This window comes from Dromiciops gliroides, chromosome 3 (genome assembly GCF_019393635.1).
Source record: "Dromiciops gliroides isolate mDroGli1 chromosome 3, mDroGli1.pri, whole genome shotgun sequence".
Lineage (NCBI taxonomy): Eukaryota > Metazoa > Chordata > Mammalia > Microbiotheria > Microbiotheriidae > Dromiciops > Dromiciops gliroides.
Genome location: NC_057863.1, coordinates 256,725,966 through 256,749,545, shown reverse-complemented (window position 1 = coordinate 256,749,545; position 23,580 = coordinate 256,725,966). Strand labels below are relative to the sequence as shown.

General features: G+C 36.5%; 1 protein-coding gene across 1 annotated transcript in view; it reads right to left on the bottom strand.

The window, feature by feature from the left end:
• PRDM15 (PR/SET domain 15) overlaps positions 1-23,580 on the bottom strand; it is a 198,488-nt gene that overhangs the window by 150,165 nt on the left and 24,743 nt on the right. The window lies entirely within an intron of this gene.

The window sequence follows — 23,580 nt, the reverse complement described above, 5'->3', positions numbered from 1 at the left end:
ATTTTGCAACATTTTGATGGGCACCCCAGCCATCTGGTGACCTAATAATAATTCACAACTGCTACTGAAGAAGAAACAATAAACTATGTAAAGACAATGCAAAGAGCATGGTCTGATCTATTGCTGTTCACAATTACTTGTTTTCCTTGGATAAGTAACACCTGCAGTCTGGTATAAATGGTTACCTCAACCCTACGGTTTTGTCTAAAGGGACCTCTTTCACAATTGTAAGAAGGATTGGTCACCAGCTCGTCTCCTGCCCTTGAAAAGGAAATGTCTTCTCATTCTGATAACAGATGCTACCTGTTACATGTTAAATATTCCTCCAGAAGTTACCCCCTTTTCTCTCTTGAAAGATTTCTCTTTTCTCTACCCAAGCCTCTTCTGTGAAAAATGGAACTGATCTATCTGAAGTTGCCAGAAAATGCTATTGATTGTTTATTTTAAGCCATAAAAACTAAATCTGTGCTCTAGGGAGTTAAAGCAGCTATTGACAGGTGTCTTCACATGCTGATATATTTCCATGCTTTCAGTGTGACCTCCTCTTTGACCCACAGTCATTCACTGGACCTGCTCTTGGTACAGTAAATTCTCTGACACACTTTTAATATTATTCTCACAACAACCCTGGGAGGTAGATGCTATGATTATCTGCATTATATAGATGACACAAACAGAGGTTGAATGTTGAGGCAAGGCTCAAACTTAGACCTTTCTACCTGCAGGTCCTGGGCTAATACAGTATTAGATTTTGCCCTACTCAACTCCTTTCCTACAAGAGACCTCGTAGCAACTGGAAAGAAAAACCTTAGCCACAGTAGAGACTGAGCCCTAGGTATAGCACTAGGTCTAACTTTACATCCAGGCAATCCAGGTTATGCTGGGCCACAGGGCAAAGCTTCGCAAATTGAGGCCAGCTACTCACTGAGAGAGCTCGTTAGGTTTCATGCGGTTCTCCAGACCTGCCTTCCTTGTTCCCACTTGACCTATAGAGGCCCACCGTCAGACAATCCTATACCATCGTTTGCCCAGTTGCCAAAGTGGCTTTTCCATGAAATGGGCTGAAAAGGTGGAAAGAAAACATTTCTGTGCATTAGCTCAGGAACCCACCATGAGTAGAAGTTAATTCTTAAGTTAATAAAAAGAGAAATTGTTTAGATCAAGTTTTCTTAAAAATCACTTTTGGATTGGTGACGTGAAGCTTATTTGGAAATCAAAATAAAATGTGAAATATCTCAATCAGACCATAGTTCCCATTCATGTAGGGATATATGTGTTGGGTAATATTTAAGAAATCGTTCTCTCTACCAAAAAAATGTTTACATGACATACTTTAAAATTTAATCTGCATTATTAAAATTTTTCTCAATCACTTTTTAATAATAATAATAATAATAATAGGGTCAGAAGTGGAAAAAGTTAAAAATGCCCTGCTCTAGGCTACAACTGAGCTATGCTGCCTAGGGCTGCTTGCTGCTGAATTTTCTGGCCTTCTCCTTGGTAAACTCTTACCAAGGAGCTACACTCAAGGGCCGGGCTCTACTTAGGACCTCATTCTTGCCACATGGCTCAACCTGCATTATGCTTTTCCTACTGAGGGGCTATTCTAGTCCTAAGAGCTGCCTACAACCTCCCTCTTCTCAAAGGTTCCAGTGCAGCCCCCTGAATTAGACTCTGCTTGGAGCCTTTACCTTTCTGCTACTGGGGTCTAGGGATGCTCCCACACTGGGTCCCCAGCACAGGGCTTTAGGGTCATCTCAAGCCTTGGGGCCCTTCACCCAAGGCTTGCCCTCTATCTATCCCAAACTGAACTCTTCTTGGAGCCTATCTTCAGTTGTCCACAGTTGTTCTGCTCTACAAAACTGTCCTGACTCATCAACTTCAAAGTTTCTCTGGAATCTTTGTGCTCCTTCTGTGTATGACTACTGGGTTTAGTAATGTAATCTGCAGGTGATTATCACTATTCTTTTTGTAACTGGTGCATTTTTAATCTTTAATGGAATGTTTGCAGGGGATCTGGGCTCCTGTAGTTCCCAATCCACTACTACAGTTACCCCATTTTATCTCTTTATAACCTTGAGATCATATAATCATTAATGTCTAATAAAATAATTAATTTGAATTTTCTTATTGCTTAAACCATAAATTTAAAAAATACCACAAATTTTGAGTTGAAAGTTTTCTTAAATTAAAAAAACATAAATGATATAGTTTACCATAATCCAATAGCAAGCAACACAGTATGGTAAAAAGATCTGAAGTCAGACAATGTGGATTCAAATTCTGGATTTGCTATTTATTATGTAAGTGGCCAAGTCACTTCATTTCTCTGGGTTTCAGTTTTCTCCTTTGTAAAAGAAAGGGTTTAGTCCAGAAAAGGGATTCATAACCTTTTTTTGGTCATGGTTTCCCCCCGCCCCCAACCCCTCCACCCCAGGTAGTCTTTGGATTCAAGTACATGGACTCCTACAAAGAATGTTTTCAAAATGAATAAAATACATAGGAATAAAATACAAAGGAAACAAATTATATTGAAGCAAGATATAATTTTATTTTCCCATCTAAGTTCAGAAATTCCCTGAAATTTATCCAGGTTAAGATTCCAGATGAAGAACCTCTGATCTAGATATCTAAGGATCTTTCCAGTTCTAAATGTTAATCATGATGACCCACATCAACTAATCAATCCATTTATAAAATAATCACTGTAAAATTATTCTGGGACAGCTAGGTGGCACAGTGGATAGAGCAATGGCCCTGGAGTCAGGAGTACCTGAGTTCAAATCCGGCCTCAGACACTTAACACTTACTGGCTGTGTGACCCTGGGCAAGTCACTTAACCCCAATTGCCTCACAGAAAAAAAAAAAAGTTAAAAAAAAATTATTCTAATATGAAAATGTATCTGCGATTCCATTAATTTGGATGTTCCCTGTACAACAGAGATCACAAGCAATCAATGTCTGTTCAACCCTTGGAAGATAGAGGCCTTCCTTGCTTTCTCCTGAAATTTCCAGAAAACAAGTTGAGCATTCAGACTCATTACTTGTTCCCACATCATGACTATCTTGTCTTTTTTGGTCATACATTTCCCTGATGATATCCTTTATTCCAATTCTTCTGCAAAGTTTCTTCATAAAAGATAATAAGGGAAAGAACAGCCAAAACAGTGGAGTAGGAGGTAGCCAGAGCTCCCAGACAGCTATTTCACTAAGATCTAGAAAAAGCAACTGATACATACAAAAAGCCAAGAAAAAAAAAATCAATGAGTCATCTTTCTAAACTAAGTGGGCATAAGGAAACAGAAAATTCTGTGGACGCCAGGAGCACTGCAAGCCTTATAGCACAAAGGCTGAATAGGACCTGCCTACAGCTGTTAATAAAAGAAGAGGTCCCAGATAAGGCCCAGAGGGGCCTGATCCAGTGCAGGGAACAAGGTTCCAAATACCCCAGAGCTGTATCATAGACTCAGAAAAGACTGAGGTAGGGATTTAGGCATGGGGGGGTTATGGTCAGGAGCAAGGAAAGGGCATGGGCTCTGAGAAACAAGTACAGAATCAGAAAGAAGCTGTGGGACTTTGAACCAGAAACAAAAAAAAAGGCTCTTAGATCTAGCCCTAGTCAATTCTGAAGCCTAGAGTGAAATAAACAGGGCAGGAAGCCCAGATTAAAAAAAGGCCCGTAGTTTTGTTCATTCTGAATCCATAGATGACTTACAGTGGCTGAATTTTAGTCTACTGGAATTCCAACCAGGGGCAAGCCTATAACTGTGTTGTTCAGAATCAAATTCAGGTCAAGAACTTGCAGAGCTCACAACCAGGAAGACAGTGTTCAGATATTGGGATCAAATCACTGTTGTCCCTGAGATCCTTGAATAATCCAGTGTTTTCTCTAGATGAGGTTATTATGGCTGATGCACTATATTTGATAGAGGTCCATATGAGGGACAATGAGAGGGAAAGCAACCCTAAGAAAATTCATGGTCTAGCCTGTTCAGTCAAGTTTGAGGACATATAAGAGTTGAGGAAAATCCAGAGGATTCCAGGAAGAATTCCAAATAAGCTAACCCCTGATCCATACATTACCACAAGCCAAGAAGGAAGCCCAAAGGTTTAAGTGACTCTTCAGGTTTTAGAAAACCCATTCTCCACCTGGGTATCCTGATAGCCATTACTTACCATGTCACCTGCAAATCTGCCCCTTGTATTGATGGCCTAGAATAGGCTACAGCCCTAGAAGTAGGCTGTCCAGCAGTCTATTTCCATGAGCCCTTATGATGCTGCAAGACCCACTTTCCAGGTCTCTGCCTATAAAGACTAGCCTGAGTGTAGCCTTTGGCAGACACAACCATCTGGACTACAAATTTTCCAAAGCACTCAAGTATACCTGGGCCCTAGTCGCTACTTGAACAGATGATTCAAAGTCACAGAATCACCCTTTTCTCAGAGTTCCCTGTCATGGGTTGGATGATGTCATATGAGCTATCCAGCTTCCTGGGTTTCCTGCCTCATCTGCAGCATCCCTTGGAGAGAAGAGAAATGCCATTCCATGTATAAGAGATTCTTGTTCAGGGATGTGTTTGATGAGAAGGCCTCTCTGAGGGCTTGTGACATTCTGTGATTCTATAATCCACTTGGATTCTATACAGGACATCCTCTCAACAGTGGCAACACCTTTGGAAGACATCTAGTAAACATGGAGACTTTTAGGCTTAGTTTTACCCTATTGTAATTATAAATCATACATAATATAAATTTTTTTTAAAAAGCCAAATCTTCAAAAACCTTCATTTGATGCAGCCTTCCTTGCTATTTTACCAGAGTACTCTTCCCTTTTTTGGCTAATCTCTTTTAAAAGGTCATCTACATAAGGTGCCTCAACTTCCTTTATTCTCACTCTCTTCTTAATAACTTTCTACAATCTGGCTTGTGATCTCAATTTTATTTTACTTTATTTTTTTTTAAAGCACAGGGACTTTTTCCTTTTTTTTTTTTAATTTTTTTTTTGCAGGGCAATGAGGGTTAAGTGACTTATCAAGGGTCACACAGCTAGTAAGTGTCAAGTGTCTGAGTCTGGATTTGAACTCAGGTCCTCCTGACTCCAGGGCCGATGCTTTATCCACTGCGCCACCTAGCAGCCCCCGACTTTTTCCTTTTAATTTCAAATTCCCTGTCTTTCCCTACTCCTTCCAATCACTGAGAAGGAAAAAAACCCTCATTGTAAATATGTATAGTCATGTGAAACAAATTTCCAAATTAGCCATATTCTAAAAAAGAAAGCAAAAAAAAAAAAAAAAGGAGGGAAAAATATATTTCAATCTGCACTCTCCATCAGTTCTTTATCGGGAAGTGTATAGAATGGTTCATGCCAAGTCCTTTGGAATTGTAGTACTGATCAAAGTTATTGAATCTTGTTACTATATATAGATTTTTTCCTGATTCTAATCACTTTGTATCAGTTCATACAGGTATTCCCCAGTTTTTCCTACATCATTTCTTACAGCGCAGTAGTATTCCATGACATACACATATCACAACTTGTTCAACCATTCTCCAGTAGGGGGTAACCTCTTCAGTTTCCAATTCTTTGCCACCACAAAAAGAGCCACTACAACTGTTTTTATACATAATGGGTCCTTTTCCTCTTTCTCTGATCTCATTAGAATCCAGACCTAGCAGTGATATCACTGGGTCAAAGGGTAAGTACAGTTTAATAGTTTTTTGGGCTTGTTCCAAATTGCTTTACAGAAAAGCTAGACTAGTTCATTCTTCCGCTAGCACTCTACCTATTTTCACACACCCCTCCAACACTTATTGTTTTCTTTGTCTTTCATGTTAGCCAATTTGATAAGTGTGAGGTAGTTGGTACCTTTATCAGAGAAACTTACTATAAAAGATCTTCCCAGTTTCCTGCTTGACTACTCATTATAACTGCCTTGGTTTTGTTAATGCAAAATCTTTTTAATATTATATAATCAAAAGTATCCATTTTACCTCCTATGAATCTCCCTATCTCTTGTTTGGTCACAAACTCTTCCCCTATCCAGAGATTTGACAGATAATTTCTTATCTGCTCTGCTAATTTGCTTATGATATTATCCATTATATAGAAATCATGCAGCCATTTGGAGCTTATATGATATAAAATGTTAGTTTATGCCTAGACTCTGCCAGACTGCTTTCCAGTTTTTTGAACAGTTTTTGTCAAATAGTGAATTCTTGCCCCAACAGCTGGGAACCCTGGGTATATCAAATACTATACAGTACAAGTTTTTTGTGGTTTTTTTGGGGGGGGTTATTCTGGGGGGGGAAGGGCAATGAGGGTTAAGTGACTTGCCCAGGGTCACACAGCTAGTAAGTGTCAAATGTATGAAGCTGCATTTGAACTCGGGTCCTCCTGAATCCAGGGCCAGTGCTCTATCACTGTGCCACCTAGCTGCCCCCAAGTTGTTTTGATAATTATAGTTTTATGATATATTTTAAGATCTGGTACACCATGGTAGGCCCTCTTTCAATTTTTTTTCACTGATATTCTTGACCTTTTATTCTTCCACATTAATTTATTTTTATTATTACCAGTTCTATAAAGTAATTCTTTGGTAGTTTGATTGGTATAATACTGAATGAATAATTAAGGTAGTATTTTCACTTTTATAATATTTATCTACCAATTTATTATATTGGCCTACCAATGAATAATATATTTCCAGTTATTTATTTCAACCTATCTTTATTTGTGTGAAGGGTTTTGTAATTGTGTTTGTATAGTTCCTGTGTGTGTGTGTGCGTGTGTGTGCGTGTTAGAGGAGTACTCCCAAGTACTTGATATTATCTGTAGTTATTTTAAATGGAATTTCTATTTTTATCCCTTCCTGGGGGGTAGTATGCAGAAATGCTCATGTTTTGTATGGTTTTATTTTATATCCTGCAACTGTGCTGATTTTAGTTAATTCATGAGGGTTCCTTGGTAAACCATTATATCAACTGCAGAAAGTGAGTTTTGATTCTTCTTTACCTATACTTATTTCTTCAGTTTTTTTTAATTGTCTTATTAGTAAAACTAGCATATAGACTACAATACTGAATAGTAATGATGATCATGGAAATCCCTTCTTCACTTTTGATCTTATTGGAAAGGATCCTAGATTATCCCAATTATAGGCAATGCTTGTTCTTGGTTTTAGATAGTTATTACTTATCACTTTAATGAAAGTTGCTTATTCCAGTGTTTCTGTTCTTTTTTAACAGGAATGGGTGTTGTATTTAGTCAAAAGCCTTTTCTGCATTTATTGAAATAGTCATGTGATTTTTGTTGTTCTTACTAATAACGTCATTTAGGTTTATAGTTTTTCTAATATTGAATGAGCCCTGCATTTCTGATATAATTCCAGTTTGGTCATAGTACATGATCTTTGTTAGAGATTGTTGAAAATTCCCTGCTAATGGTTAAATATCTGTATAAGTATTCATTAGGGAAATTGGCCTATAGTTTTCTTTCTTTATTTTGACTCTTCTTGGTTTAAGTATCAATAAAATATTTATGTCAGAGAAAGCATTGGGAAAAATGCCTTCTTTAACCTATTTTAATTTTTTAATAATATTTTATTTCCACCCATACTTTTCTGCTTTCCTTCTAATCTTACTTGTATTGGTTTTGTTTGTGTAAAAACTTTTAGATTTCACATAATCAAAATTATCATTTCATAATGTTCTCTCTATCTTGCTTGGCCCTAAATTCTTCCCTTATCCATAGAATTGGAAGGTAAATTATTTCTTGCACTCCTAATTTACTTATGGTATCACCCTTTATGTCTAAATCATTACCTCTTTTGACTGTATCTTGGTATATGGTGTGAGATGTTGGTCTATACTCAGTTAACATGTAAAAACAATTTTTAACATTTGTTGGCATTTTTTTTTAAAGTTCCGAGTTCCAAATTCTATTCTATCCTCCCTCCCTTTTCTCCCTTCCCTCCTCCCTGAGATGATAAGTAATCTGACTTAGGTTATACATGTGCAATCATATAAAATATTCTCATTAGTCATTTTGTGAAAAAAAAAGGAAAAAATAGTAAAAATATAGTAAATATTGAAATATAAAAATGGCATGCTTGTCTATTTTCAGAAAACATCAGTTCTTTATCTGAAGGTGGATAGCATGTTTCATCATAAATTCTTTGGAATTATCTTGGATCACTGTATTGCTGAGAATAGCTAAATCATTCACAGTTCATCATACAATATTGTTGTTACTTGTAAAATGCTCTCCTGGTGCAACTCACTTCATTTTTGTATCAGTTCATGTAAGTCTTTACAGGTTTTTCTGAAATCCTCCTGCTTGTCATTTCTTATAGCACAATAAACAAGCATATACTACAATTTGTTTAACCATTCCCCAATTGATGGACATCTCTATTTTGAATTCTTAGCCACCAAAAAAAGACCTGTTATAAATATTTTTGTACAAATAAGTTCTTTCCAGGGGCAGCTAGGTGGCACAATGGGTAAAGCACTGGCCCTGGATTCAGGAGGGTCTGAGTTCAAAACCAATCTCTGATACTTGATACTTACTAGCTGTGTGACCCTGGTCAAGTCACTTAACCCTTATTTGTCTCACAAAAAACCCAAACTGAAATAGGTTCTTTTCCCTTTTTAAAAGTCTTTTGGGGGGGCAGCTAGGAGTTACAGTGGATAGAGCACCGGCCCTGGAGTCAGGAGTCCCTGAGTTCAAATCTGGCCTCAAACACTTGACACTAGCTGTGTGACCCTTGGCAAGTCACTTAACCCCAATTGCTTCACTAAAAAACAAAAACCAAACAAACAAAAGTCTCTTTGGGATATAGACCTAGCAATAGTATTGCTAGATTGAAGTATATGTACAGTTTTAGAGCCCTTTAGGCATAGTTTCAAATTGTTCTACCATCATTGAGAATCCCAACAGTGGAATTTTCTCACATCCCCTCCAATATTTATCATTTTCCTTTTTTGTCATATTAGTCAATCTGATAGGTGTGAGGTGGAACCTTATAAGCTGTTTTAATTTGCATTTCTCTAATCAAGTGATTTAAAACATTTTTATATGACTATAGATAGCTTTGATTTCTTCATCTGAAAACTGTTCATATCCTTTGACCATTTATTAATTGCCCAAAGACTTGTATTCTTATAAATTTTATTCAGTTCTTTATATATATGAGAAATGAGACCTTTATCAAAGATACTTACTGTAAATCTTTTTCCTACTTTTCTGCTTTCCTTCTAATCTTACTTGTATTGGTTTTGTTTGTGTAAAAACTTTTAGATTTCATATAATCAAAATTATCATTTCATAATGTTTTGTTTGTGTAAAAACTTTTAGATTTCATATAATCAAAATTATCATTTCATAATGTTCTCTCTATCTTGCTTGGCCCTAAATTCTTCCCTTATCCATAGAATTGGAAGGTAAATTATTTCTTGCACTCCTAATTTACTTATGGTATCACCCTTTATGTCTAAATCATTACCTCTTTTGACTGTATCTTGGTATATGGTGTGAGATGTTGGTCTATACTCAGTTTTTGGCATATTCGTTTCTAGTTTTCCAGTTTTTGTCAAATAGTTTTTTGTCCCCAAAACTTGGATTTTGGGGTTTATCAAACACAAGAATACTGTGGTCACTTACTACTGTCTAATATTGTACTAGAACTATTTCACTGATCCAGCACTCTATTTCTTAGCCAGTCCCAGATTATTTTGATAATTATTGCTTTATAATATAGTCTGAGATCCAGTACATCTAGACCACCTTCCTTAACCATTTTTTTTATTGATTTCTTTGACCTTTTAGTTCTTGCATATGAATTGTTAATATTTTTTCTAGCTCTACAAAATAATTTTTTGGTAGTTAGAATGGTATGGCACTGAATAAGTAGATTAAGGAGAATCGTCGTTTTTGTTATATTGGCTTAGCTTACTCATAAGCAATCACTATTTTTCCAATTGTTTAGATGTGACTTTATTTGTATGAAGTGTTTTGTAATTGTGCTTATATAATTCCTAAATATTTTATATTGTCTATAGTTATTTTAAATGGTATTTCTGCTGGGTTTTCTTAGTAGTATACTGAAATGCTGTGTGGGTTTATTTTGTCCTGCAACTTTGATAAAGTTGTTAATTATTTCGAGTAGTTTTTTAGTTGATTCTCTAGGACTGTCTTAGTATACCATCAAATCATTTGCAAAGAATGATAGTTTTGTTTCCTCGTGGCCTATTCTAATTCCTCCAATTTTTTTTTCTTCTCTTATTGCAATAGCTAGAGTTTCTAGTACAATATTGCATAATAGTGGTGGTAATGGGCAATCTTGCTTCATTCTTTTTTTTGGGGGGGGGGTTGGTTTTTTTTTTTTAGTGAGGCAATTGGGGTTAAGTGACTTGCCCAGGGTCACACAGATAGGTGTTAAGTGTCTGAGGCCGGATTTAAACTCAGGTACTCCTGACTCCAGGGCCGGTGTTCTATCCACTGCGCCATCCAGCTGCCCCATCTTGCTTCACTCTTGATTTTACTGGGATGGCTTCTAGCTTATCCCCATTACAGGTAATACTGGCTAATGGTTTTAGATAGAAATCACTTATTTTAAGCTCTATTTATTCCTATGCTTTCAAGTGGGTTTTGTTTTGTTTTACAGGGCAATGAGGGTTAAGTGACTTGCCCAGGGTCACACAGCTAGTGTCAAGTGTCTGAGGCCGGATTTAAACTCAGGTACTCCTGAATCCAAGGCCAGTGCTTTATCCACTGCGCCACCTAGCTGCCCCTTCAAGTGTTTTTAATAGGAATAAATGTATCTTGTTGAAAGCTTTTTCTGCATCTATTGAAATAATTTGTGATTTTTGTTGGTTCTGTTATTGATATGGTCAATTATGCTGATAGTTTTCCTAATATTGAACCAGTCCTGTATTCCTGGTATAAATCTCACCTGGTCACATTGCATGAGCCTCGTAATGTATTGCTGTAATCTTGTTAGTATTTTATTTAAAATTATTCTATCAATATTCAATAGAGAAACGGGTCTACAGTTTTCTCTGTTTTTGCTCTTCCTGGTTTAGGTATCAGCACTATGTTTGTGCTGTAAAAGGAATTTGATAGGAATCCATTAACTATTTTTCCAAACAGTTTAAATAGTATTGGAATTGTTCTTTAAATATTTGGTAGACGCTGCTAAGTCCATGTCCCAAAGACATCAAAAAAGGGAGGGGGGGGGCAGGAAAGGAACTATTTGTACAAAAATATTTATAGCAACTCTTTTTTGTGGTGACTAGCAATTGGAAATCAAGAGGATGCCCAGTAATTGAGGAATGGCTACATAAGCTATGGCATATGATTGTGAAGGAATATTATTATGCAATAAGAAATAACATGCAGGATGGTGTCAGAAAAACCTGGAAAGACATATAAATTACTGCAAATTGAAGTGAGCAGAACCAGGGGAACATTGTACACAGTAACTACAACACTGTAGGATGAATAATTGTGAATGACATGGCTATTCTTAGCGATACAATAGTCCAGGACAATCCCAAAGGACTCATGATGAAGCATGCTATCTGCCTCCAGAGAAAGAACTGATACTATCTAAATCCAGACTGAAGCATGCTGTTTTTCACTTTCTGTGTTTCACCCTTTTATTTTTAAAAGTCGAGTCTTTTTGTACAAAATGACTAATGTGGAAATGTTTTACATGATTGTACATATATAAAGTATATCAGATTGCTAAATGTCTCAGGAATGGGGACAAGGCAGGAGGTAGAAAGGGTCAGGCCCAATTCATTGACTTGCTCTTTGTTTTATTCATGTTAAGCATTTAGATATATAAATTTTCCTCTAAATATTGCTTTGGCTGTATCAAATAAATTTTGGTATATTATTTCATTGTTGTCATTCTCTTTAATCTGTTTCCATAGCCTGTTATTGAATGTAATTTTTATTGCATTATGATAAAAAAAGGATGCATTTTGATATTTCTACTTTTCTACATTTGTTTTCCAGGTTTTTCTGCCCTTCAGCTAAAACATAATAGATTCAGCTCCAACCTCTTACTTTACTTTGTGTGCCTCTCTGATTCAAGTGTGTTTCCTGCAAACATATTGTTAGTTTTTAGTTTTTAATCCATTCTGCTGTCTGCTTCTGTTTTGTGGCTAACTTCATACCATTTCATTAATCATTTTTCCCTTTGAAGGATTCTATTCACTTTTGCTGGGCAGGTGATTCTTGGTTGTAATTCTAACCCTTTTGTCCTCAAGACTATTACATTCTAAACCCTTCTAAGTTTTGATGTAGAAGCTGCTAAATCTTGTGTTATCATGACTGTGCTTCCACAGTATTTGAATTATTTCTTCCAGGCTGCTTGTATAATTTTCTCCTTGATCTGGGAGCTCTGGAAGTTGGGTATAATATTGGTGGGATTTTTCATTTGGGATTCTCTTTTAGGAGGTTAGGAATGGATTCTTTTTTTTTTTCTCCTTTGGTGAGGCAATGAGGGTTAAGTGACCTGCCCAAGGTCACACAGCTACTAAGTGTCAAGTGTCTGAGGCTGAATTTGAACTCAGGTCCTCCTGAATCCAGGGTCGGTGCTTTATCTACTGCGCCACCTAGCTGCCCCCGCAGTGGATTCTTTAAATTTCTACTTTACCTCTGGTTCTAGAATAACTAGAATATTTTGGTAGTTTCTTGAAATGTGTTATCTAAGCTTTTTTTTTAAAAAAATCATGGCTTTCAGGTAGTCCACTAATTCTTAAATTATCTCTCTAACATCCTTTTCCAGGTCAGGTTCTTCCCCCACCCCACCCCCAGATGAAATACTCCATATTTCCTCTATTTTTTCATTATTTTGATTTTGCTTTATTGTTTCTTTGTATCTCATGGAGTGATTAGCTTCCACTTGCCCAATTCTACTTTTTCAAGAAGCCACTGACTCTTTTCATGATTTTATTGCATCACTCATTTCTTTTCCATTTTTTCCTCTGTCATTCTAATATGATTTTAAAAATTCTTTTTGAGGTATTATTTTTGGGCCTGTGACCAATTTGCATTTTACTTTGAGGCTTTGTATGTTACTTGCTTTGATTTCATTATCTTCTGTTCTTTTTTTGTTGTTTGCTTATTTCTCCAGCTTACTTCTTGACTTTTAATTTTATGTTATAGTTGGGCTTTACTCCTAAGGTTGAAGGGGCATTGTCCTAAGTTTCAGGCTTTTCTTGCTGCTGTTTTCCAAGCTAGTTTTGAAGGCGTGGGCACTGCTCTCCAGGCTTATGTTCTGGTCTGTGAGCAACCATGAACTCTCTTTTTTTTGCCCTGAAGCTTTGAGCAGGATCCCCCCTTCCCTGAAGCCACAAGCTCTAGTGTGCTAGTGTTCTTCTTCCCCCTGGGACTAAAACCCAGGAATGCAACCCAGATCTGAGTCTGCGTAATACAACAGAATTATACCCAATGTTATCAAAGCAACTGCTATAATGTCCTGCTGACCAGCTGTCTGACCACCCCTACCATTTCTGTGTTGAGTGCTGTGGAAGCCACTGCCACCAATGCACATGTTCCCAAGACCTGTTGCTGGCTTGCTGAGGTGTGGTCTATGTTACACCATGCTCTACTCTTACTCCAATGAGACAGACTTTTCTTTCTGACCTTCTTAGTTGTCCTGGGGTGGAAAATTGTTTCATCCTGACCTTTTGTTGGTTATGCCTCTCCAAAATTAATTGAGATGGTGTTTGAATTTTTTTTTTAATTTGAGAGAATTGAGAGAATTTGAGAGAATTCAAGTGAGTCCCTGACTTTACTCCACTATGTTGGCTCCACCTTCTATACTGTCTTATTGTTGTCATTATCTTTAATGAAATCATTGATGATTTCTATAGTTTGTTCTTTGGACCACTCATTCTTTAACATTATTTAGTTTTCAATTAATTTTTACTTTTTGATTCAAAGGCCCTTTATTGAATGCATTTTTATTTTCACTGATTATTATTATTCAAAGATGCATCTAATATCTGTTTTATCTGCATTCATGAGATTTTTGTGCCCTAATGCATGGCCAGTTTTGGGTTTTTTTGAAGATAGTATTCACAGCTAAGAAACAGTTATACTCCCTACTATTCCCATTCAACATTCTCCAGAGCTAAGATATTTAATTTTTTTTAAAATTCTATTAATTTCCTTAACTTCTTTCTTGTTTATTTTTATGTTTAAGGGATAGCTAGGTGGCACAGTAGATAGAGCACTGGCCCAGGAGTCAAGAGAACCTATGTTTAAATTTCACCTCAGACAAAGAGAGCTGTGTGACCTTGGGCAAGTCACTCAACCCCAATTGCCTTAAACATCCAGGGCCATTTCCAGGCATCCAAATGTATATCTTGCCACTGGACTAAGATAGCTTTGGAGGAGAGAGAGGTTGGTAACTTTGCACAGCCCTCCCTCATTTAAATCCAATTCAGTGCAAGTCATGACATCACCCCAATGTCATGGTCATCTTCAAGAACAAAAGGCAAAGGGGCAGCTAGGTGGCGCAGTAGATAGAGCACCGGCCCTGGATTCAAGAGTACCTGAGTTCAAATCTGACCTCAGACACTTAACACGTACTAGCTGTGTGACCCTGGGCAAGTCACTTAACCCCAATTGCCTCACTAAAAAAAAAAAAAAAAAAAGAAGGAAAGGCAAACAACAATTTTATTATTAGATTTAGCAAGTTCTAAAAGAGGTAAGAGGAAGTCTTTGATTAGTATAGTTTTATTCTTTACTTCCTCCTGTAACAGCTTTAACTTTTCCTTTAAGTATTTGAATGCTATGTCATTTGCTACATATATGTTCAGTATTGATATTAATTCATTGTGCATGGTACCTTTCAGCAAAATGTAGGTTGCCTGCTTATCTCTTTCAATGACACCTATTTTTGCTCATGCTTAGTCTGATATCATGATTGCTACCACCCACCCACCCATTGAACATGTTGGGGATTTTATTATTTCTATTACATAAATACAATTCTGCCAGGAATGATGCTATAGGCTTTATAAAATACTTTCTCAAATTTAGATAAGAACCTCTTCTACCTATTGACTTTTGTTACATCAGATAAAGGACAGATCTCAATTGAAGGAGAAATTGAGAGATGCTTAGCAACTACACCACAGCTTCATTTTAGAAGATCTGTGACAGAATAAAAAAAAATTACAATACCAGAGCATGGTGTCAAGAACTTCAATAAGGAGACATGATTATATTGAGAAACTTTAACATTCAAGGGATTCATGTTAGCTAACTGAGGGAAGGCTAACCTATTCAAAGTAATTGAGGGAATGAGCACCTTTTTTAGTTCAAATGAAGCATAAGTTCTGCTCTAGACCCTTATTTTAACTCTATGTATATCTTGCTATTTCAATTTTTTTCTTGTAAACAGCATAATGTTAGCTTCTGGTTTCTAACTCCTTTTAGTATCCTCTTCCCTTTCAATAGGTAATTTCATTAAATTAATATTCACAGCTGTGACTGTTACGTATTTCCCTCTACCATATTTTCTTTACTTATCTTTTACTCTATTTCCTCTTCAAGAGTGTTTTGCTTCTGACCTCTGCTTCCTATCTACTCTCATTTCCCCGAAGACCCTTAGTGATTATAAAGTTGTGAGGGGTTACATGTATTCTCTCCATATATAAGAATGAAAAGAGTTTAACCTAGTCTAGTACCTTGTAATTTTTGAATGACATTTTACCTTTTTATACTTTTGAGGTCTGTTTGAATGTCAAAATTTCTATTCAGCTCTGGTCTTTTCAAACAGGAATGCTTGAAATTTTTTATTTCATTGAAGATCTATTTTTTTTCTCCTAAAGCTTATACTTGATTTTTCTGGATAGATTATTCTTTTCTTTTCTTTTCTTTTTGATAGATTATTCTTGATTGCAATTCTAGATCTTTGCCTTTCAGAATATCATATTTCAAGCTCTCTAGTTCTTTAAAGTAATGGCTCCTAAATCTTATGAGATAACTGATTGTGGCTCCTCATTATTTAAATTCTTTATTTCTGACAGCTTACACCATTTTTTCCTTGACCTGTGAGCTCTCTAATTTGGCTACAATATTCCTGGGAGTTTCTTTCAGATGACTAGTGAATTCTTTTGATTTCTACTTTGCCCTCTTTTTCTAAGATACCCAGGCAATTTTACTCTATCTTTGCTGGAAATATGACGCAGGATTGTTTTCATGGAGTTCAAGTAGTTCGGTGATTCTTAAATTATCTTTCCACAAATTTATTTTCCAAGCCAGTTGTTTTTCCTAAGAGATACTTCACATGTTCTATTTTTTTTAGTCTTTTGAGTTTGTATTAATATATTGTATTGTCTCATGAAGTCATTAGCTTCCATTTAGCCAATTCCAATTTTAAGGAGTTATTTTCTTCAATAACTACCTTCTTTACAAAGTTGTTAATTCTCCATTCATAACTCTCTTGCATAGCTCTTCTTTCCCTATTCCCTCTCACAATGCTCTTATTTGTTTTAAAAGGGATTCTGCATGTTTTGAGAAAAAGTTCCTGCCCTTTATTGAATTAAATATTTATTTTCTGAAAAAAAAAATTTTTATAAGATTTTGCAGAAACAAAACCTATGCTTTTTTTTTTTTTTTGCGGGGCAATGGGGGTTAAGTGACTTGCCCAGGGTCACACAGCTAATAAGTGTCAAGTGTCTGAAGCTGGATTTGAAACCGGGTACTCCTGAATCCAGGGCCGGTGCTCTATCCACTGTGCCACCTAGCTGCCCCAGATGCTATGGTATTGTAAATTTTAAACCAAAAATAAATGAGATGTTGAATATTGAAACCCCTTTCATGACTTTTGTCCCACCCTATATATGATTATATTTGGCTTTTTGGATGACTATTTGTTACTGTAAGTAAAATATTATTGCTTAATTAAACTTATTCATATGTCAAACTATTTCCTAGCTGCCCCTTGCAGAAACAAAACCAATGCGAACAAGATTAGAAGGAAAACAGAAAGATGGGAAACAATTTTTACAGACAGTGTTTCTGATAAAGGCCTCAAATCTAAAATATATAGTTTTTTGAGTTCAAATATATAAGAATACAAATCATTCCCCAATTGAGAAATGGTCAAAGAATATGAACAGGAAGTTTCCAGATGAAGAAATTAAATCTATCTACAGCCATTTGAAAAAATGTTCTCAATCACTACCGATTAGAAAAATGCAAATTAAAACTACTCTGAGGTACCACCTCACACATATCCAATTGGCTAATATGACAAAAAAGGGAAATCATGAATGTTGGAGATGTGGGAAAATCGGAACACATCAGTGTTACTGGTGGAGCTGTAAACTGATCCAGCCATTCTGGAGAGCAATTTGGAACAATGTTTATAAAACTGTGCATACCCTTTGACCCAGCAATACCACTGCTAGGTGTATACCCCAAAGAGATCATAAAAAAGGGAAAAGGACCCACATATACAAAAATATTTATAGCTGCTCTTTCTGTGGTAGCAAAGAATTGGAAATTGAGGGGATGTCCATCAACTGCAGAATGGCTAAACAAGTTGTGGTTTATAATGTAAAGGAATACTATTGTGCTGTATGAAATGATAAGCAGATGGATTTCAGAAAAACCTGGAAAGACTTACATGAATTGATGCTGAGTGAAATGAGCAGAACCAAGAGAACATTATACACATTATCAACAACATTGTGTGATGATCAACTGTGATAGACTTAGCCCTTCTCAGCAATACAATGATCTAAGACAATGCCAAAAAACTTATAGTGGAAAATGCTCTCCACATTCAGAAAAAGAACTATGGAGTCTGAATGCAGATTGAAGCATACTATTTTCACTTTTGTGGTTACTTTTTTGTTATTGTTCTTATTTATTCTTTCTTGTGTTTTTTTTCCTTTTGTTCTGATTCTTCTCTTACAACATGACTAATGTGGAAGTATATTTAACATGATTGTAATGTATAACCTATATCAAATTGCTTGCTGTCCTCGGGAGGGAGAAGGGAAGGGAGAATGGGATAAAAATCTGGAACTCAAAAAGCTATCTTTGTATGTAATTGGAAAAATAATTAAATTTTTTTAAAAAAAATTCTTGTTGGGCTTATGTCTAATTTACACTTTTCTTTTAGGTTTTGCTTGTAAATGTTTTCAAAATCATTGTCTTCTTCTCTGTTAAATCTTGAGCTTCCCTGTCACCACAGTAGCTCTTAATGGTTAGGTTCTACCATTTGCTCATTCTTCCACCTTCTCCTCAACTTTGACCTTCATATTAGTTTTGGACTCTGTTCATTTTGGAGGAGCATATCTGGACTGATGTTTGTCTTTTTATGTCCTTCTGCTACTTTTACAACTCATTTTGGGGGCTTTCAAGTATTTGGTGCTTCTAAGGTAGTGTGTTCTGGGGAGAGATTTGTTCACTGCCCTCCTGGTATGAGCTCTGGAAGTTCCTGAAACATATTTGCATCTATCGGATTGTGTGTGGCTGAGTTTCAGGTAGACAACAGCTGCTGGACTCAATTACTATTAATTTAATAGTAATTATTAAGCCCTCCGGGAAGTTCTGTACATTCATAGTGAATGAAATACTTGACTCCCCTTTGGTCTTTGTTTCTTGCCCTAGTTATTCCACTGCAGATTTATGTGCTGGGCTAAAGATCAGAATTGAATCCCTCTTCTACTCTTGGGCTCAGAGCCAACAAAACCAAGTTTTTGGAACTTGTTCCATGCTCCATATATAGCTAGGAACTCTCCCTCTCAGGACTTTGACCATTTCCCTCTACCTTGTAACTGTGACCTAAAATTGGGTAATGGGTAACAGCTGCCACCCGGAATTCCTGTTGTCAGTGCTGGTTCAGTTTTCTAGTACCTCTTTCTCACCTGATGTTCAGTGTCAATCCCCTTATGGCCCTATGTACTAGAATGTTCCCCACTACTGCACTGTCATAAGCCTGGTCAGCTCCCATCCCTGTGTTCATAGCCTCTCTACTTCCTAAACTGGCCTAGCCTGGAAAAATGATTCACTGTGACTTTTTCTTGGCTTTCCCAATCATAATCTGATCTGGTGTACTTTTTTATGTGGTTGTGGTGGAGGTGTGTTGAGTAAGGTAAGCAAAAACACTGACTCTTACTCCATCATCTTGACTCTGACCTAATTTTTTTAAAGTATTTTATTATTTTCCAGTTACATATAAGGATAGTTTTCAACATTTGTTTTCACAGGATTTTTCGTTCCAAATTTTTTTCTCCCACCCTCCCTTCCCTCTCTCCTCCCCAAGACAGAAAACAATCTGATATAGGTTGTATATGTACAATCACATTAAACATATTTCTACATTAGTCTGACCTAATTTTAAAAGAATATTTGGGGGCAGCTAGATGGCGCAGTGGATAGAGCACTGGCCCTGGAGTCAGGAGTACCTGAGTTCAAATCCGGACTCAGGCACTTAATACTTAACTAGCTGTGTGACCCTGGGCAAGTCACTTAACCCCAATTGCCTCCCCCCCCAAAAAAAGAATATTTGTTCTCTCCAAAATTACTAATGATCTCTTAATTGCCTAATGGCCTTTTCTCAATCTTTGTGCTTCTTAATTTGTTGGTAGCCGTTGAAACTCTATAACCCTCTTCTCTTTAATATTCTCTTTTCTCTAGTTTTCCTGATATTACTTTCTCCTGATTTGCCCCTTCTATGTCTGACTGATTCTTTTCAGTTTCTTTTGCTAGATCTTCAATTACATCATGCTCACTAGCCATGGATATCAACCAAAGATCTATCCTATCTATCCTATTTCACTTGATGATCTCATAATCTTCCATTGATTCAATTATTATTTCTATGCTGATAATTCTCCAATCTATTTATCCAGCCCTAACCTCTCTACTGACCTCCAGTCTTGCCAATCTTCAACTAACTATGGGACATGTCATCCTAAATTGACATCCTAAATCAATGTACCCCAAACTAAGCTCATCTATCCCTCCTCTCTAACTTCCCTATTACTCTCAAGTATACTATAATCTTGCCAGTCACTCAAGGTTTCAAGATTATTGTCACACTTTATGCTTTCTCTTTCATTTCCTCATATCCAATCTGTTGCCAAAACCTGTCAAGTTTATTTTGTAATGTCTTCTTTTTTAATGGACTTGGTTCTTTAATTTTTTTTAAGATTCTTTCTATATGTATAGTAATAAAAAGTGCAAAGAATAGACCTTTATGTTTAAGTTATATTCTAAAGTAAAACATATATTTTCATTAACTGCAGGAGACAGCTGACAGAGTCAAGAGCCTGAGAGAATCCAGTCTCTTTCCACTACAACAATGGATGTACATGGATGAAGCACCCAAGGAAAAAGGTAGTGTGTTCACAACACAATCTGAGACCATGAACAACTTCTAGATGTTTTCAAAGAGTCTACTTTTCTTGCATTTCCAAACCAACATAAAAAGGGTGGGGGAGACAGGGTGGGGAAGGAATTTAATTTACAAGAGAAAATGGCTTTGCTCATCACAACCTAGTACTCAAGACCCAGTGTCTCTTACAAAGGCTACCTCTCTTCTTATCTATAATTTATCCTGTTTTAACTTGTTTTGTACATAGCTGTTTGCAAGTTGTCTTCCCCAATTAGAGTGTGAGCTCCTTGACAGTTAGACACTGGTTTTTGCCTTTCTTTTTATCTTAAGCACTTAACATACTGTCTGGTACAAAGCAAGAGCTTAATGAACATTTACTGATGGACTGAAACCATAAATGCCATCAATGTCAATATCTAACGGAGACTGGGAATGTCTAGATGTAATTTGGCAAATGAAAAACTAAGTATAATGATTACATGTCAAATTCAGAAGAGCTCTATTATTATGAATTCTATTAGTGAATTCATGATAGGTCACAATGGTTTGAAATTCAAGAGCTAAGAACATAAATGATCACATTTGCACTAATAGAAAACTCACCATTTATTAGCTAATTCTATTCCCCTCCCCACAAAAAAAAGAGCTATCTGGTAACTGACCAATACTGAAGTTCAAAAAAATTAAAACTATTGTATTTTTCTAAATCAATTGATAGGATGCACTAAAAAAAGGATAGAGCTTTTTTGTGGTTAAAGAAATGGCTAAAGTATTTCTACAAATATGTCAACTCAGAAATGCTTGGAAATCTGACATCACAGCCTTGCCCTCCAAATATTATGGAGAAAACATTTACCTTCTTTCCTAAATAAAGTTCTAAATTCACTCAGTCCCTCAGCACACAGTGTGCAGAAAGAAAAACATGAATGCTTTTGAAAGCAGAAGAACATGCAACTTACTGGTTGCAGGCCTGCTATTATTTCAAAATGAAACAAAGCTGGCAAGGACCACTGACCAAAGAGGCTAGCCTCTCAGGAGGCTAAAACAAGCCAAGTTTAATATGATAAAATTTTATTGGGATAAATGTAAAGTCATATGTTTTCTTACAAAAATCCATAGTGCAAGTATAGAATTCGAGAGGCATGAATAGTAGCTTTTAGTGGAATGCAAGCTCAGAATGAATCAACAGTGTGATATAGTTCACACAACTAAATCGATCTTTTTTTGAGTTGTCGTTCAGTTGTTTCAGTCATGTCTAATTCTTTGCGACCCCATCTGAGGTTTTCTTGGCAAAGATACTGAAGCGGTTTACAAAATTTAAACTCAAGAAGATGAGTCTTCTTGACTACAGGTCTGGCACTCTATCTACTGTACCACCTAGCTGCCCCAAATCAATATTAGTTTGCAACAAATAAGAATACAGTTTCCAGGATAAAAGGGATAAAAGTCCAACTCCACTCACAAAATCACAGAAACTAAGAGTTTTAAGACAGTTATGAAGAACAGGATTTCTTAAACTTTTTCTACTTGCAACCCCCTTTCACCCAATAAATGTTTATGACCCTGGGTATATAGGTATATAAATTAGGCATATATCACCTTTTACTGTTGCCAAATTTTTCAAATCACCCACAGCTACATGACCCCATATGGGTCCCACAGTTTAAGAAGCTTTGATCTAGACTAACTAGTGTATGAAGGAATAGCTACCATATTATATAACCATAAAGTGGCCACTCAGCCTGTACTTGAAGATCTCCAAGGAGGGTAAACCCACCAACTCTTGAGGTACTTTCTACTTTTAGACATTTCTTATTTTTGGAAGTTCATCCTGCCATCAAGCCCAAATTTTACTCTTCAAACCTTCTTCCTGTTTCTCCTAGTTCTCTCTGGGACCAATCATTAAGTAGGTAAGACTTTATTAAGTGCCTACTAGACATCAGAAACTGTGCTAAAAACTGAGGATACTAGGAAGGACAAAAAACAAACCCCAAAACACCAGTTCCTGCTCTCGAGGAGCTCATAGTCTAATGGGGGAGACAACTTGTAAACAACTATTTACAAATGATAAAGATAGAATAAATTGTAGATCACCAACAGAAGGAAGTCACTAATCTAACTGAGACTAGTAATGTCTAAAAGTAATTTGGCGAATGAAAAATTAAGTATAATGACTGTATAATAATTGGGCAGCTAGGTGGCACAGTGGAGAACTAGGCTTAGGATCAGCAGCACTCATTTCCATGGGTTCAAATTCAGCCTCACATACTTAAATGTAACCAGGCAAGTTACTTAACCCTGGTTTACCTGTTTCCTCATCTGTAAAATGAGTTGGGGAAGGAAATGGCAAATCACTCCAGTATCTTTGCCAAAAAAACAAAACAAAACAAAAAACCAAACCCAAACCCAAACTCCAAAAAGGTCGCAAAGAATCAGACACGACTGAAATGAGTGAACAATAAAATTGCATGTCAAATCCAGAAGAGTTCTCTCTACTATTATGAGTTCATTTTACTATTGAACTCATGTGATATGTCACAATGGCTTTGAAATTCAGGAGCTGAGAGTATGCATTAATGTGCATATTAGGTACTTAATAAATTCTTGTTGACTTACTAACTAGAATTATGGAAGAAAAGTCTTCCTGTAAAAGGTAGGACTTTAGCTGAGATCTTGAAGGAAAACAGAGAGACCAAGAGACAGATGAAGAAAGAGAAATTTTCATGCATGTGGGACAGCCAGCCAGTGAAAATGCATAGAATCAGGAAATGGAGTATTCCGTGCAAGAGCAATACTGAGGCTAGTGTCACTGGACTGAAGAGTACTTGGTAGGGAATAAAGTGTAAGAAAAATGGATAGGTCAGCTAGGTGGAGCAGTGGATAGAGCACCAGCCCTGGAGTCAGGAGGACCTGTGTTCAAATCTGGCTCAGACACATAACACTTACTAGCTGTGTGAGCCTGGGCAAGTCACTTAACCCCAATTGCCTCACCAAAAACCAAACAAACAAACAAAAAACAAAACAAAACAAAACAAAAAAGAATAATGGATAGGTAAGAGGGTACCAGATTGTGAAGAGCTTTGAATACTAAACAGTGTTTTATATTTAATTGCAGAGGTGATAAGGATCCACTGGAGATTATTAAATGGGGGCTATCAAGGTCTGACTTACTAGCCCAGGGATCATCTGTTTCCCTTAGATT